Genomic DNA, 18,618 nt, shown 5'->3' with positions numbered 1-18,618 from the left:
GCCTTTAACACCCAGTGGTTAAATGAACAGGCAAAGAAATCTGCTTCAGCATTATCACAATAGCCTAAGGCTTCTAATATAACTCCCAACATTTAGTGTAAGTAACTGTGGTGGTTTGAGAACGAAGGGTCCCCACAATTACATATGTTTGAATACTTGGTCCCCATTTAGTGACGGTTTTGGGGAAGGGTAAGATATGTGGCCCTTAAGGGGAAGGTGTATTATAGGGAGTGAGCTTTGACATTTCAAGAGTAACATTCGGACATTCAGTCAGTCTGTGTCTGTCTATCTGCCGCTCCCTCCCTCTTCCATTTCTCCCTCCTTCTCTCCCTCCCTTTCTCTCTCTCTCTCTCTCTCTCTCTCTCTCTTTAAAAAAGGTTTCTGATGGGGAGTGTATTGAATCTATAGATTGCCACAATAAACCATGTAGAAACTGGAGACCTAGCAGAGTCTGTAGCATAATTTGAGTACAGTTTCAATGCCTGAAAACCCGTGGAGCTGATGGTCCCATTCCATAATCAGAAGATTTGTCTTCCACTTTAAATGTTAGCTGCAAAATCATTCAAACTTCCTCTGTTTTTTTTTTTTGCTGTATTTATTTCCTGACTATGGATAATTCATATTTAAGAGGGAAATCTCTTTTTTCTCATTGGCACTTCATGTGTTAGCCTTTTCTAGAAACAGCCTAATATACTGTGTGTGTATGTGTGTGTATATACACACACATATTGCTTAATCAAATATCTGTGCTTCATTTTCATGGTCAAGTTGATACAATGAAGAAAGAATCCCAAATGTCCATAACTCACCAACACCTTGAATCATTAAAAGTCCATCCAAATGTATGCATCTGTGAAGGCTGTGTCACTTCGTCAATATTCTTTTAACTGGAGAAAAAAAAATCACAGAGTAAATTGAATTCCTTTATGATTCATTTTCATTTTTATTTGAAATAGCTAATATTTCTACCTTAATCGTTTTATATTGTAACTTTCCTGGGTCTTTATTCTCTTTCATCTCCATTTTAGACTCCAATCACTGACTTTAAACTGAGTTCAAGTACTCTCTATGTCGCTCTCTATCCCTGATATTCCTTCATGTTGTAAGAACTAGAACACAGCTTTCATTCATAGACCAACATAGTCCATCCCCAAATGAACAGACTAACATAACTCACTCACAGTCTGCTGTGCTTTCTTAATTCCTTATAACAGTCAGTGTTATCAGCCAGTCTTTTTGTCAAGGTCAGCATCAAATAAGATGTATTGCATTTTCTTCTTCGCTTATTTATTGTGCAATATATATTTAATATCAATAAATATATTGCCTTTGGTATTCTGTCTTGGCACTGCAGATATGGAGCTTCAAGCTCCCGTTAATACTAACAAAAACAATATCAATTTCCTTCTAAGTTTTGTTTCTCCTGAATCTCATTTTTCCTATCAAAGGATTAACTTTCCTCAGTTTTTCAGTACAGATCTGCTCTCTAGATATTTTCACTTCCCATTACTTACCATACTGCACTGCAAGGCTTTTCTTTTCCCACACGCTTTTCTCATCAGATTTTAGTAGTCCAGGTCTTGCCTTTCTCTTGACCTGGGTTCGCTCACAGATAATATGCTAAGAACACTGTAACGGAGGTGACTCCATGCACAACGTGTGCTTCCTGGTTAATAATACTGAGCCAATTTACTGGGGGAAATGTGTTCAAATGTGAACTCTATTTTCCAACTCCCACATAACTGATATGACTAGTTACCAATGATGATATTTTAGTATATCATTCTTAGAGAAGATGAAGCGGGATCCTAACTAGTCTTAACAATAAAACCCTGGAGTCGGATATCAAGGTAAATGCTGAAAGATTAGAGAAGCAAAGGCCCAGCCGCAGTCAGTCTAGGAATCCTCAGAATGAATGGGCAGCTGCGATCCTCTCTCTATGAATTCTCTGATTGAATGGGCCAGAGTTCCTGTCTCTCCCTCCGTAGTACTGGGATTAAAGGACTGTGACTGCCAGGTACTGTGATCAAAGGCAAGAGATCCCAAGTACTGGGAGGAAAGGTGTGAGTCACAACTTTCAGACTGTTTCTCTTTTAGACTGGCTCAATCTCAGGTAGCCCAGGGTATACTTGAACTTCTGATCTTATTGCTTCCTCCTCTCAGTTGCTAAGATTAAAGGTATGTGCCACCATCATTGTCTGGCCTCTGTGGTTGACTAGTGTCTAGTTCTGCCCTCTGATCTCCAGGCAAGCTTTATTTGTCAGAATACATACAACATTTATCTTACAAAATTGCTTCATTTTAATAACCACCATTTCTTAGCACAAAACTCAAAAGTACTGTTTTTTTCTCAAGAAAGAAAAGAAACACAAATAATTAAGGCAATTGCAGAGTGCGTAAACAAATAATTAGAGCAAAAACAAAAAACCCATTTGAGCCAGGGACATAGCTCAAATTTCCAAGATGAATAGGCTTAGCTGTTTAAGTAGCCATGATATGCACAAGGCTTCTTTATATAAATCTGTGTAAGTATCTTGGGATTGTTTATTTTATCCAATTTATATGTCAATGATTTTTCCCATTTTTTGCATAGTCAGTCAATTTATTTCTATGAAATTGAATTAAGTGCTGAAAGAAAATTCAATCAAGAAGTTTCCCCTCCAGCACTCTGTCTTTCCCATAATGCATTAGAAACTCGTGAGATGAATTTTTATATGTAAAGTGCTAACAAGTATGAGATTTACATTTTTTATCTTCTTAGAACAAATTCCTATGAAGATATACAATATATGACAGGGGATAGAGTTCAATAATTGCTCATATTTATCTTGCTGTCTAATAAAGAAAAGTTTTTATTTTCTGCCTGGAACTTAGTATTCAGTGTGCTTGCCCCATGGACCAACTTCATCAATATCACTTGTGGTTTGTAGGGCATCTCCTATGTTAAGTATTGATTGCCCCAAATAATGTCAAAATTTGTGAAACACAGTTCAAGTTGATGAAGGCAAACTAAAGAACAGCTTTAAAGAGAATTTCAAATAATTTGTCATACTCCTTAAGTTTAAGTAAAATATTTCTGTGATTTACAACTTCTGTGAATAGTATAATCATTTGCCCCATTTGTCTATTGTATTAGAGGTAAAAAAAAGACAGAGTTTTATTTTTAATCTAGGTGTTATATTGGTTAAGAACTTTCCATCTGAAAATAATAATAAAAAAGAAAAAGACTGTGCTTAAGTAGTAAGTAAGACACAATAGTACAAGTTAGGGCACGCCTGTGTGGACAGGGGCTGGACTTACTCCCCTGAACTGTTTCATCCAGAAGTCAGTAAAAGAGTCCAGTAAAACTGAGAGGCGTTCTAACAACAAAGTTATTATCACAGACTAGAAATGTTTATCTTGTGGACAACAATAAGACAAAACAAAAAAGAAAGAAACTTTCTTTGTAGAATTTTTCAATGGATTCCTTGTTAAAGTTAATTTTTGATTGAAGTTACATGCTCTCCAACCCAAAGAATCACTATTCCGAGAATATTCTGAAACAATGAATGTCAAGGGGATGGAACTATTCAGTTTGTTGTCTTGGAACCTTCTCACAAACGGTTTCTCAAGTTATTAATCAATTGGCGGTGGAAGAGCAGAAGCACATATTAAGAAACCGGTTACAATGTTGTAGTAATTTCAGGTACTTTATTTAACTTTCAAATGTGTCTCTTTTTATCCCTCTTGTCATATTGCCAAGAGACCTGATGCTCTTATTAGTAATCTACCCGAACAGCTCTGTTGCTCTTCTTAGTTTTGGTCACATGAACATCTAATAATCATTTAAATATATCAGTTTAATTGTGATCTCAAAAAAAGGAAAATTCCATGCACAAAATAGACATGGAAGTTTTATTTACAAATAATTATCACTGTTGAATTTTCCAAATTATGATCAGAAGTCACTAATTGTTCAGTTAAAAGTTTTTAAGGTATGTTCCTTTCTTCTTGGCATTAAAATGTTCTTTGATCTCATTTTGAATCTTGAAGTACAAGATTAATGAGCAATGCCTATAAAAGTTAGTGGACATAATTGTAAAAGAATCTAAGGAAGTTATTTACCACTGGAATTTGTCTCAGTCAATAGGAACCATTTACATAAAATAATATACGTTGGATATGTTTCATTCTTTATTATACAGAAACACATACATGAAATGTTGAAGATACACACAGTGGTTTATTTATTTTCCTTTTAAAAATAAATCATTCCTCACCTCTCCAGATTCCATCAGCTCTTCCCTGCCTAGTGTCTGCCGCCCCATGAGGAAGATTTTCTACCTATTTAAGTCTATAGTAATTGCTATTTTTCTGACTGTCTAAAGCCCATAACAACTAGGTGTTTGTACCCAGAAGGCTTGCGAAGGACAATATTTTGAAAATATAACTGCTAAGAGCACAATAAAATCGAAATACTTACTTATGGTAAAGTTTGGAGCATAGATGTAACCAAGGAAAAAGGTAATTTTTATAAAATGTATCCAAATGATTGTGTTATTATCTTCATTCTTGTGACACTAATTTTGATTATAATCTTGGTCAGACTGAGATACATTTTGAACATTGGTAAAGAACATATTTGTGTGTGCCTGTGAAACATTTTCAGGAAGGAAAGACTAACTAGGGAAACCCATCCATTGTGCCATGGAAAACAGTGCAAATAAAGTCTAAGGTTTAAAGATAAAGGGGTAGCTACTGAGAGTGTTCTATTCTGCTTCTCCATCATGGTGAAGGGACTGAATCTTCTAAAACTAGAACCTGAAATAAATCTTTCTTCTTCTAACATTTTCTTCTCAGGTGTTTGGTCATAACAACAAAAGAACCTATCAGTACAGAGCACTGGTACAAAAATAAAAAAAAAATGCACTACAGTTTGAAGACAGAGCTTAATGGATTGTTCTGCTGGTAGTTCTGAATAGAGAAAAGATGGGAGGAAAACTTATGCACATGAGGTTACAGATGAAACCAAGCATTCTCTGGAGAATTAGAATAGAAAAGCATTCTTTTGGTTCATGGGGGAAAAAAAACTTGTCTGTCCTCTATACATGGCTTGTAACTCTGTGGTAGGCTGTATATAAAAATGGCAGACTAATTGCTATGAGCGAAGAAAATTTCGTGTTGTAGGATGAGTATAACTGGCTGATTTTAGCTTAAGTTTAAAGTAATTTACAAGAAAAAATATTGATCAGAAGAACTTTCAAGACAGGCAGTTTGCCCTGAAAAGGAGTATATTACCTATTGCCAAAGAAGGTGTGGTTTCTAGAAATTAAAGCAATTATAAAGAAACCAAGTTTGTTTCTTGTTTTAAGACAATGGGCAAAATGCCTTGAGGGTATGTCAGAATGAGCCAAGAAGGATCCAAGGGTAAAGAATAAAGTAATTTAACACTTAGAAAACAATGACCTTGGAAAAAAATTTTTTACATAAAATCTCCTAGGAAATTCCTTTCTACAGGATTTATTTACTGTGTTCAGCTACTAGCCACTCAATGACACCTCTAGCCACTGTCCAAGAGAACCCAGCTACATCTTAACCTTGATATTGTCAATGAGATGCTCTTTTTACAAACAGGCAGAACTGAGTCAGTCTTGAAGGTTTGTAGCAACGTTTCAGAAGAAGAACAACCTATGACAAGGGAATAATTTCTGCTGGAAGCCCTGGAGAAAAAGATATGAGAAACAAGCCTAAGTGATAACTGAGTCCCCAGGAGGATGGAGATGCCAGGAATGTATAGTGTCCACCAATGTAAGTCACCAGCCAACATGTAGATCTAGTCTAAAGGAAAGGTTGTTTATACTGTGAATGGAAATGATGAAGAAGTAGGTCTTCCCAAGCCCACTGGAACTCATATGAAAATACCACATGCGACAGATGTCAGTCATTTCATTACAGACTACAGTGTTTACCTAGTGTGTTAAGGTCTTGCTTTGGTCTCATTCTTCCTGGTGATCCCCTGATTCCTCTCTTTGGAAATGTAAATGATTTCTCCATTTTATTTTATTTTGCAAATATGGAACTCTAATTTTGAATTTAAGTCTCATTAGTTAGAGTTCCCCTTTTCTGTCAGAGATGGGTGAAGTTGGCTTCTAGAAGTATTGGAACTTCTGATACTGTGAGAGGTCTCAGTGGTGAAATGGACAGATTTCACACTGTGGATAGCTCAGAGCCTTCTGTAGGACAGGAATGAAATGAAGGGTTTAAGATATGCTTGGCTTTCCCCTAATATAAATAAAAGTGCTATAGTCAAAGAGTTTTGTATTGCTATAACCACTAACTGGCATTATAATTATAGTGTCAAACATGAGGGAAGAGTGAAGCTATTAGTGTTTTACTCCTTGGAAGCCTGGGGATAGGGCATCAATAAAGATCCCATGAAAGATGAAGCCTGGAGATGTTGAATTCCAGTCTCTCTTTCTCTCTCTCTCTCTCTCTCTCTCTCTCTCTCTCTCTCTCTCTCTCTCTCTCTCTCTCTCTGCCTGCCTTCTGTAATTCATACAGTCTCTAAGATACAAAGACAGAAAAGAAACATATTTAAATGTATTTAAAGCAGCGGGAAAAAAGTTCTAATTTATTAAAACACAAAGTAATATCTCCCTGGAAAAGCTATTAACTAAGAGATATATTTTGAGGGTCATTTGCTGGAGAAATGTTGAGGTAGGTAAAGATCTATATTAAAAATCAACAGACCTAAATTGTAGTCTTACCTATGTTCAAGAGCTTAAGAATTCTTTCAGTTATAGAGACATGTTGAGTGTATTTGACTTTGAATAAAATGTTATCCTAGAATTCACTTCAGGAATGCATACATTAAAATTGAAAGGGTACAGAGAAAAGTTAGCAGTATGGGAAAGAATGGTGGTCAAATTCTTCAAGTGTATTTTTTTTAATGTGCCTACACTAGTTATGGTGACACGTTCTTAAATTTAGCACTTGAGAGACTGGCTCAGGAGGATCAAGTGTCTGAGGTCTTCTAGGCTTCATAGAGAGATGTTTCAAAATTGAAAACATAGAAGCTAAAGATGGAATCACAAATCCATTTTATCTGTGACTGAAAACATATAAGGCTTATATTTCTCTTGACTTCACTTTCAAGAAAATCCAAATCTAATTCACAATTTGATTGTGATTCTGGATGACAAAGACATCACCAAATCAGGTCACATTTCCCTTTGTCTTCTACTGTGTTTTCTGCTCTGAGCCATTGCATGATCTAAAAATGTGTTTCCCAGTATAGACACTTTCCCTTTTATTCTGTATAATAATAATAATAATAATAATAATAATAATAATAATAATAATAATAATAATAATTTCCCAGAACATCAGAAAGATTAGGGAAATTTACTCTACACAGAATTGGCTCCACATAATGATCACATTGAATAGAGTATAACAGCCAACATTGATCCTGGGTCAGGCAACCTAGCCTTGAGAGCAGAATGAGAACTAGCTTTTCTTAAGCTACATGGACTCTCAGTGGGAAATGGGATTATGAAAACAGTAATAGAAGATGCGGATTCACATCCAACCACAGAAAACATCTTCATAAAAGGACTGACTATGAAAGGCTAAACTTTATAAACTTTTAAAATGGTAAAGCTTGAAAAGATAGCAGCAAAAATGAGAGAGCACAAATAAAATACTGAGGCCACTGTAATGTAGATATTAGACATTGCTATTAGGCATGCTTTAAAATAATTTTTGTATTGTAACGCAATCATGTCATCCTTTCACATAAAAGTATTATGTGCTATCGGGAACCCAGCAAAACACCAAGAAAATCTTGGTAATTAAGGATGCCATATAAAATTTGAATTTGGAATTTAATGTCAGAAAGTGAGTCATACAAGAAACAAATGGAATATTTTTCAAGGGCTTTTTGAATGTCTTAGAGAGAACAATGAATTTTGTACAATATTTCTTGTCACCTGGAACCCATGAAATTTTGTGTTACAAATTATAATTTCATCAATTATCCCTTTCCTTCTTTTCCTTCAGACCCTGTATTCTTCGCCAAGCACCTATGAAGACTTCTCAATGAATGCACTTTAGCTGCCTCTGTCAAAGGAGCAGTATTAAAAACATTCATGCCATGCTTGCTGCAGCGAATGGAAACATATTTATACTCACTGTATTTGCATTAATTGTGGTCCTTGTGTTGATAACCTTACTTGCTTTAATAAACAGCAATTTGTTTTGTTTTCAACACGGTGCTAAGCATATTATAGTCAAAGAAGAGAAGAAATACTGTTTCCAAAGTCTGCATCATGTGGTGGCAAAGCAACAAAGTGAAAATATGGCAAATAATACAAACACTAAAAATGCTAAAGTGTGCAGTTTGGAGAGCTAATGGCAAACAAGGCTAGAGTACTCAGAAAACGTGTCATCAAAAAAACAAAACACAGCTTTCCTTATGACGTTATGCACAATTGGTGCATAGTGAGTTCCCTAGTAACGACTTGCCTTATCACCCTCTACCTGTTTTTATTTAGTATTGTTTACATAATTTAACAAGCTAATAAATGCATAAAATACTCAGTGAATGATAATGGCATCCATAGAGAAACTGAGTACCTGGTATATATGTTTATTTGATGGGAAGAAATTTCCCCACCAACAAAATCATTGTTCATTTTCTCGTATCTGAAACAGTCAGTAAAATGCAGTGGTAACTGATAGCTCCCATTCCGTAGTCTAATAAGGACTGTGATCTTTTCTAGCAATATTCCTCCGAACATGAAGCAATTTTGGTAATAAACATCACAAGCAGCAGATGATTAATTAGGAAGGTAGATGAAGCATGATCTGTTTAGAAAAATTCCATTTACTTTCAGACAGGAATTCTATAATAACAATGATGTCTTTCTTCATAGAAATATATTTGTACATAGACTATTCTGTTAAATAATATCAATAGAGTCGTTGTCAGTTTCACATGCTGAAAATGGAGCGGGGAGACAGGTTCTTTGCAGAAAAGGATTGGTCTGCTGTGTGCACTGTTAGAATGATGAAAACGTGTCTGGCATCCCCATCTCTGGAGCCATACCAACATATTTCAGTGTTACGTGATATATCTACACTGTGTGGTAAGCCCATCTTCTACATATACAAGAGCAATGTTACAAAAATTATGAACATAAATCAGTGGAGAATGAATTAAACAATAGCACAACAGGTGAACTAATCATTTAAATCCCTGGAATAGTTCCCTGAGAATTGCCCATCACTCACTGTTGTTTGCAATTTCCTTGAAATATTATGGTAAACATCATATTTCCAAAGAATATCAATTTTCCCTTACAAGTACATTTTATTGTAAAAAGAGCAATAGTTCATGACATATGAATAATAAAAATTCTGATCATCTCTTTGCTACCTTCTGTTTCTGTTCCATATACAGATATGTGTTTATTTTGCATGAAAATACGAAAAGACTATCAAATTAACATGCACCATGATTCTCTAAGTGTATTATCAGGTTCTTAAATTTAGAAATAACAGCAATAAGCAAAGAGTAGGTGAGAGTAAATCCATAATTTTCAACAGATCTTCAGCCCAGAGCTACACTCTCTTTGAACGTGGGTGGGTTTTTTTTGTTGTTGTTTTTGTCATCAGGATTTCAAAAAATTCATTAAGTCAAGTCAAGGATCAGTTCACTGTAATAAATCTATGGTTTTCTTAAGCTTTCAAGATTTAACATAGATAAAGTGTCTTCTTGTTATGAAAGGGATATTGGGAGCTCTATTTCCACATTTTTTTGCTCTTCTACCCACCTTTTCTGATACTCCTAGGAACTAGGATGCCTTGCTTGACAGAATTAGATGAACATTATGAAGAAATTTGTACTGGAGAGGTTGTAGCTGGTATTGCATGATTCTACAGAGACTTCAGCTTGGTACCTTTCACTACATGTGAAGGTTTTCTTTTTCTGTATAGAATTTTTCTGAGATACAACCAGGTGAACTTTCACCACTTGCTGATATGTTAAAAGAAGATTTTTGTGGAGATTTTCTCTACGCTGGGAGGACAAAAAGTCTGTTAAAAAAAATCAATTTTTGTGACAGATTTGAGTGAGACATGCTCTTGGGTGTTTAAAAGTCTAGACAAAGTCATTAATGATCAAGTGTCCTACAGTTTTAAAATCCTATATATCTATCTTCAGTTACAAAGTCCATAAAACTCAAAACTCCAGCTATCATACATAACTCAAGGTTATAAAATAACAATGTAGGCAATTTTTCAGTATCAATCTCCGACTGTGTTTATTTAGCTCTATGTTCACTGTCTATGAATATGTGCTAGATTAGACCCATAATCCATAAAGTACATAAAACAAATTAGCGAAGGGCCCTGACAAATGCTATTATAAGTGTTAACAACCAAACTGTTTTAGAAGTGGGTGTCTTTGCTACAGGTCATGAAGATATTCAGAAGTTAAGACATCAATATCAGGTTTCACTTGGCAGCACTTCTGTGGGAAACCTTCCTTATTCATTAACCAATAAAATCCAGAGAGAAGTGACTGGAGCATTTGTTGCTTTTACAGAGAACCATAGTTTAGTTTTCTAGACCAACTCTACTTCACTCTTATCTGACACTCCAGTTTCATGGTATCTGATGCTCTCTTCTGACCTTCAAGGGCAGTACACATGTCCATGGTACCCTGTTCTACAAATAGACATCTAGGCAACAGGTAAAACACTCATACAGATAAAACAAATTCATCTTACAATAACGAAAAACTCACAGGGAGAATTTTCTGGCTCTGGAAGCTTCATTGGTATTTTTTTGCACCAAACAAGAAGTTAGACTTGATTCAGCAGCTAATTAGATGTGGTCTTTGAATTCTCTCATGTTTTACAAGGACTTAACTTCCTCGGTTGTACTGTAACCATCATGGGAGATGAGATAACTGGAAGTCTTGTCAAACTCTAAGGAGTACATAACAAATATGTTAGTTGAGAAGACATGCATACTTTATCACATAACAATTCAAAATTTCTTTAATGACATGTATTCAGTTATCAGAGATGATAAATATGAATTTTTATTATACTCCATAATTGTTACTTTTTATCATCCAATTAGTTGTTGACTGTCTGTTATAACTATGTGTGGCCCATCATACTCCAGGAGCTCAGACACAAAACAAATCTTTTTAATGTGGAAGTAGAGCCTAGCTAGGTATGAACTAGTTTTCTCTACTTATACTTGCAGTCAGTCTTTTAATGAAAATCCATCCGTGATATATACACAGAGAGAAGTGTCTTAGACAGGGTATGATGCAAATAGGTACAATTTTGATTGGAAATTTGAAAGTGAAATTTGAAAAATTGGCTTTTCATTCATTTTTGTGGCTTAACTGAATGAAGATGCTTTTCTTCTGCAGCCTATTAATATACTATCCAAACAGCACCAATACATGTGTTGCTTTACTTACATTGCTGTAAAGTCAAGAAGTAGAGCTAATTTCATATACAGTTTGCTTAAGACTCTTGACTCCCTTTTTTATGAAATCCTGCTTTCTCTCCTTTAAGCATAGAATTTGTTTGCAACCAAAATGTCATTACAACAAAATCATCGTGTAATTTCAGGCATAACATGTATGTATGACAGTGTTATTCCCACCAAGTATAGATCTTTACTGATAACTTATCCTTAAATTAATACCTGTGTATGAACAAACATGTGCTTATGCCTCCCAAGGGAGGAGACTTGCAATGAACTTATACTAACTAAAAGTAAATGTAGAATGTGCGTCAGTTCAATTCTCCACTAGGAAAGCTAGGGAAAAATTTACAGTGACCTCATATGACAAAAAGCTGATGATTTCCAAACACAAGTCTTACATTGACTTTAATGTAGGTAATTATCATTAACCTCAATTCATAATGATATTTTGAGTGCTGAATAATAACTCAGAGGCATGATTCTTCCAGACTTCAGGCTTTAGGATTCGAAAGCATAAGGCACTTTATGGTAATGATGATGAGATGTGTCCCCAATGGTCACCTCATCAGTGACAAGGTCATTTCTAAAACGTATCTGCATAAATATATGTGGAGTGAAGACCAAGCATAAATATTGGTTTTGCTTGATAAAGCTTAACAGTAATTACTGAATCAAAAATGTTATAGAATTTAAACTTAAAAAAAAATACTGTCTAAATGTGACCAAGTGACTGTTGAAGTTTTGACAACTGAAAGCAGGAAGAGGCTACCGTGAACATAGCATCATGAATCTAAATCTCTTTAATCTTTCACAATTGGTATTATAATGCACATAAACCAGGTTCTAAAACATACTTTACAGCAATGGTGGAGATAGAAAGAGAGCATAAAATCATTAGTACAATCTAAACAGTTCCTGAAATAGCTATTAAACCATGTAGTTTTCTACGGCGCAGAGAAAACTGAAAATATGTAAATATCAGCCTTCAGTTTAATCAGTGGTAGAGGAGTGACCATGGTGTCATAAATAGGAGCAGTTGAAGGAAAATGGCTTCTCCTTTTGTGAGCAAAATCTGTTTCAGTTTGATACAAGAAGAGATGAATTTATATCACAGAAATGAAAGTGCACTTTGGTGAGGCTTATTTCATGTGTAGGGAAGAAATTTTCTGTTCCTTAGAGACATGCCTATAAAAGGGGTTTCTGTCATCGGGTGGTAGTGGCAAATGCCTTTAAGCCCAACATTTGGGAGACAGAGGCAGGTGGATTTTTGTGAGTTCGAGGCCAGCCTGGTCTACCAGAGCTAGTTCCACGACAGGCTTCAAAGGTGATATTGAACAAACTCAAGCCAATTTAGGAGACTTCTCAAAATATACAACCTCACTGGAGAACAATTAGTGTCTGTAGAGCATGTTGACATTGTACATAGAATTTATTTTATGAATCAAATATTTGCAAACTATAATTGATGACAGAAAGAGATTTACTACCAGTTATGAAATACTTTTATCAATAATGTAGAGTTGAGTGATACTAACTTTTTACATGTGTGTTCATATGTATTGGCATTTATCTGTTTAGATTGCTATAGCTTCTATTTACATTATTTAAAAGTGATTATTAATTATGAGTGTACTTGAGCCAATCTAAAATATATTTTGCAGGCTGATGAGATGGTTCAGCAGGTGAAGTATCCTACCACCAAGCCAGATGACACAAGTTCAAACTCCTGGGCATACCAGATAGAGGTAGAAAATCACTCCAGCAAATGGACCTCTGATGACCACACAGGTACGAAGTATGTATGCACACAGAGGTATACACATATAATCAATAAATAAGTTAATGAATAAAATTGTAAAACATTAATTACAAAGTTCATTTTGCACCATAATTTTCTTGATTCTTATGGACACAACTTCTTCAAACAAATATGGATTCTTATTGCTAAGTTAAAGTAAATAATAGAAACAAAGTATACAACAATTCTTTTATTACAACTTATCTTCCTCTAAATTAAAATTCAATAGTATTATTTCTTTGAATTAAGTAATTTAATCAGTTTTAGAACTAGCTTAACTGATTCTGGCTTCAAACATCTAAAGACCCTTGTATAAACTGGTTGAATTTACTCACAAAGAAAAGCATTCTTATTAATGCAACATATATTAACATGTATAATTACTTTGTTGTATATGTATAATAAACATGAGACTAAAATTTCACATATTTGTTGCATATCAAAGAGTTCTACAATATTACAGAATTGAGTATAACATAGACTTATTTATTTGAGGATAAACCTCCTAGAAGGACAACAACCCACAATCATCTGTGTGCGCTGGTAACTGTGAACTGAATCCAGCAGAAAAGAGGGCCATGCATGATCCTTGTCTGCACATATAGTACCTGAGACCACGCCCATAATGGGCCAGTATCACAAAGGTTATTGACTGAATGCATTCCCACATCACCTCCCCCTTTTTTCTAAATAAGAGGGTTCTAAGCCTAATACAAAACTATATAAAATAATAACAAATATTAAGTAATGTCCAGGCAAAAGAAAAGGCCAAAGCAAATGTAAAAATTAGAATTACAGTCAGCATGAACAACATCAAGCAATAAACATATGCTATATGTTTCAATAGTTATTCTATCTTAAAGCGTCTATGTCTTATATTTAAAATCTTTGCCTAAGTCATGAGTAGAAAGTCACTATGACTATCTAGTTTTCAACCCCATCTAAGACCTGAGAAGGGAAACAATATAAGAAAACAGGAAGTGCACTATAAGCAACTTCTAAAGCTATAGACTTGACAGAGACATCTTTATGCTTGGACAGTCACCCAAAGTTCTTCTATAGCATTGGAGCATCTGTTTTCAGCCTACTATCCCATAGTATCTGGCAGAGTTTTCAGTGAAGCAGGAAATTTGAAAGACAACAAAGGAAATTGAGCCTATAGTTCATGATCCTAGAGAAGCTAAATAAGGTGAACACAAAGAAATACATATAGTTATCCTCCTAGATATTGGATGCAGACAAGATTGCTGGGCAAAAGTTGGGAGCAGGGGGGCTGGGGTGGGTTGAAGGGAACGGGAGATGGGGAGAGAGAAAGGAGAAGGGGGGATTGGGGAGAGCTTGGGGGAATGGGATAATTGAGATGGAGAAAGGATGGAGCAGGGAAGAAGATATCTTAACTAAGGGAGCCATTTTAGGGTTGGCTAGAGTCTTGACTCTAGAGAGGTTCCCAGGTGTCCAAGGGGATTTCCCCAACTAGGTCCGTGGGCAGCAGAGGAGAGGGTGCCTGAACTGGCCTTCTCCCATAGTCACACTGATGAATATCTTGCATATCACCAGAGAACCTTCATCTGGCTAGGGATGGAGATAGAGACAGAGACCCACATTGGAACAATGGACTGAGCTCCCAAAGCCCAGTAGAAGAGCAGAAGGAGGGAGAATATAAGAAAGGAAGGCAGGACCGCGAGGGGGGTGTCTACACACAAAGACTGTGGAACTGATCTAGTGGGAGCTCACTAATGCAGGCTGTAATGCCTCTGAACAGAGCAGGTGATCAAACCAGACTCTCTGAATGTGGCACACAATGATGGCGGACTGAGAAGCCAATGATAATGACACTGAATTTTGTTTCTACTGCATATACTGGCTTTTTGGGAGCCTAGTCTGTTTGGATGAACACCTTCCTAGGATAAGGGGGGTCTTAGACTTCCCAAAAAGCAGGGTACCCTGACTTCTCATAGGATTGGAGAGCGGGGGGGGGGGAATTGGGGGAGTGGGAGGGAAATGGGTGGATAGGAGGAGGTGGAAATTTTAAATTAATTAATTAATTAATTAAAAAAAAACAAAAAATAAAGAATATCAATTACAAAAAAAAAGTTTTGCCTATATTGGCAGTTTGACAATCACTTTTTTCTGTGTCCTGCAGAATGTCTGACAGACTCTTTCATGAAGCAGGAACCCTGAAGGATTGTCTCACCTTTTATCAAGTTCAGTGGTCTGGTCATTTTTCTGTGATCCTGCATATCTGTTTGTACAACATACTATCAAGCAGTAGGGAAGAGTAGTTTCTGGCCTTGATACTTTGAAGGCAAATTCCATAACAAGTTTTTTTGATGCCCATCAATCTCTCGGAAGAAATTGATGCTGCTGGAAGCGGACACATCTCACTGTTGAGAAAAGTCTAAGCTCATAAAACATAAAACATTTTAAACATTATTTTCTGTAGGTCTTTGAAGTGTTGAACATTGTCTGTCTAACTGAAATATATCTCTCTATATCCAGAAGACCTAACAAGACTAAAAGTTTATTATAGATGACTATTAATCTATAATTTTTAAATATACATTTCATTTTTATTTCTTCATTTTTAAATGAGATGTATAAATATAAATACCTCAAACTGGAGTAGAAATATACATATAACAAAATTGACCTTTAATTTGTGTAAATAAACCAAATTTAATATCAATGTAAAGTATTCATTACTATATCATATTCCTCCCTTCTTTTTTTTTTTAGAAATTGACTGTAATAATCAAACATTTTTAACAAACTTTTTAAAAATGAAAATAAACATTTATAAACAATCATTTTGGGAATTTGGGAATCATTTTCTACAAACTACTTCCTGCTGGGTTTTGGGCAAAGTATTTTTAGGGTTCATGGATACCTTTCAGGGGTCTTTTTTCCACCAAACCGCATTAGCCTAGAAAGAATCCACAGGTTCTCATCTTCTGTGTAAACAAAAACAGAATCTCTTTTCCAAAATAGAATATCCTTAGACTCAAATTTTGACATCAAGATACCTTTAGAATATATATGCTGGTTTAACTTAGCAGCCCCCACAATCAAATGTCTCTCTGCACATTTACGGTCATTAATGGTCATTAGCTCATTAACGGTCAAAATTTAAGGAAAACACAGAAGCATACATTATCCAGACTCTGTATTTTCCATCGTTACGTGGATTTTTATGTTACTTTTACTGTCTCTTAAAAGACCTTGATTTATTTTTTAAAATTATTTCTTTCTATAACTGCCTACACCCATGTTTTTCTTAAACCTACAAACTTTTGTTAAACACATTAGGACCCATCTAGATGTTTATTTTTGTCTGGGTCTGTCTTTACTGTGTATCTGGAATCCCTTTTTGATCACTGTTGTAAACTGTTAAGCAAGCATGGCTAGGACCAGAGTAATCAATTTGTCTGTTGAATCTACCCTGCTCAGCTTTCCAACATGATAGAGGTCCTTTTACTACAGCTCTGGAAGCCATGTTTATCACCCCAACTCTGGGAAGCTGTTGGATCATACTGCCACAAAGTAACTTGCAATGCGATGTCTATAAACCCCATTCAAGTGTGCTGTAGAAGGACCTCCCGAAAGAGCCAGACTCATTCCTGGCACTGGCAACAATCAGGAAGCTGTCCCTTAAGGGAGCCGCACAGCATTTGCTGCTAAAGGAGCTACAACTCTGCTCACTGTACGCAAAAAGAGCCTCTCTGAAAATATGCAGCTACCAAGAAGCTCCAATTCACTTCTGGTTTTGTGGGTCTAGAAGCATTTTTTATTGATTGATTTTTATTGAGCTGTACATTTTTTTTCTGCTCCCCTCCCTTTCAACCCTCTCTCAAGGTCCCCATGCTCCCAATTTACTCAGGAGATCTTGTCTTTTTCTACTTCCCATGTAGATTAGATCTGTGTATGTCTCTCTTAGGGTCGTCATTGTTGTCTAAGTTCTCTGGGATTGTGATTTGTGGGCTGGTTTCCTTTGCTTTATGTTTAAGAACCACCTATAAGTGAGTACATGTGATATTTGTCTTACTGGGTCTGGGTTACCTCACTCAAATGATGTTTTCTGGCTCCATCCATTTGCCTGCAAATTTAAAGATGTCGTTATTTTTCCTGCTGTGTAGTACTCCATTGTGTAAATGTACCACATTTTCCTTATCCATTCTTAGGTCAAGGGGCATTTAGGTTGTTTCCAGGTCCTGGCTATGACAAACAATGCTGCTATGAATATAGTTGAGTATATGTCCTTGTGGCACAATTGAACATCCTTTGAATATATACCCAAAAGTGGTATTACTGAGTCTTAAGGAAGATTGCTTTCTAATTTTCTGAGAAATTGGCACACTGACATCCAAAGGGGCTGTACCAACTTCCATTCCTACCAGCAATGCAGAAGTGTTCCCTTCTCCCCCCCTCCCCAACCTCTCCAGCATAAGTTGTCATCAGTGTTTTTGATCTTGGCCGTTCTTACAGGTATAAGATGGAATCTCAGAATTGTTTTGATTTGCATTTCTCTGTTGACTAAGGATGTTGAACATTTCCTTCAGTGTTTTTCAGCCATTTTAGATTCTTCTGTTGAGAGTTCTCTGTTTAGGTCTGTATTCCATTTTTATTGGATTATTTGTTCTTTTGATGACCAATTTCTTGAGTTCTTTGTATATTTTGGAAATTAGACCTCTGTCTGATGTGGAAGATCTTTTTACACTCTGTAGGCTGTCGTTTTGTCTTGTTGACCATGCTCTTTGCTTTACAGAATATTTTCAGTTTCAGAAGGTCCCATTTATTAATTGTTTCTCTCAGTGTCTGTATTGCTGGGATTATATTTAGGAAGTGGTCTCCTGTGCCAATGCGTTCAAGAGTACTTCCAGCTTTTTTTTTCAAGCTTTCCTATGTTTTATGTGAATGTACATTGCTGAACTTTGGGAATCATTATGTAAGCATATCAAAAAGTTCTATAATAGTCCAGAATGGAGTATATCAAAGGTTTTGTAAATAAATTCACAGTAAGGGTAGCAATCTGCAGTCCTCTGTGTACACTGGAAACTGGGAATTGAATCCAAAAGTAAAGAGGGCCATGCATGGTTTTGTCTGCATTTATAGTGCCTGAGACCATGCCCCAATGGGATGATATCCAAACGGCTATTGGCGGAAGGAGTTTCTACAACACATATTTCATCTACAAGTATAGATTCTGGTGAGATGAATAGTCATACTTTTCAAAGTATATATAGCCATTTATTGGGCTAGATCCTCTTTGAAAACATTTGACTTGAACTTTGGAACGGAGCATTGATGTGTTCTTATGTTCTTTTTTCTTC

The 18,618-nt window shown here is 35.8% G+C and overlaps 1 long non-coding RNA gene across 2 annotated transcripts in view; it reads left to right on the top strand.

The window, feature by feature from the left end:
- Positions 1-13,275, top strand: part of LOC125387516 (uncharacterized) — a 37,613-nt gene extending 24,338 nt beyond the window's left edge. Inside the window, exons 4-5 of one of the 2 annotated variants that reach the window (XR_015738498.1) lie at positions 5,614-5,787; positions 13,155-13,275. This is a non-coding gene — a long non-coding RNA (uncharacterized LOC125387516). Of the gene's footprint in view, positions 1-5,613; positions 5,788-8,040; positions 8,200-13,154 lie in introns of those variants that run through there. The other variant, XR_007227878.3, reaches the window with a different exon arrangement.
- The last annotated feature ends 5,343 nt before the right edge of the window (positions 13,276-18,618 follow it).

This window comes from Myodes glareolus, chromosome 8, assembly GCF_982192425.1.
Source record: "Myodes glareolus chromosome 8, mMyoGla1.1, whole genome shotgun sequence".
Lineage (NCBI taxonomy): Eukaryota > Metazoa > Chordata > Mammalia > Rodentia > Cricetidae > Myodes > Myodes glareolus.
The sequence above is the reverse complement of the archived record's forward strand: the minus strand, read 5'-3'. Positions and strand labels throughout refer to the sequence as shown.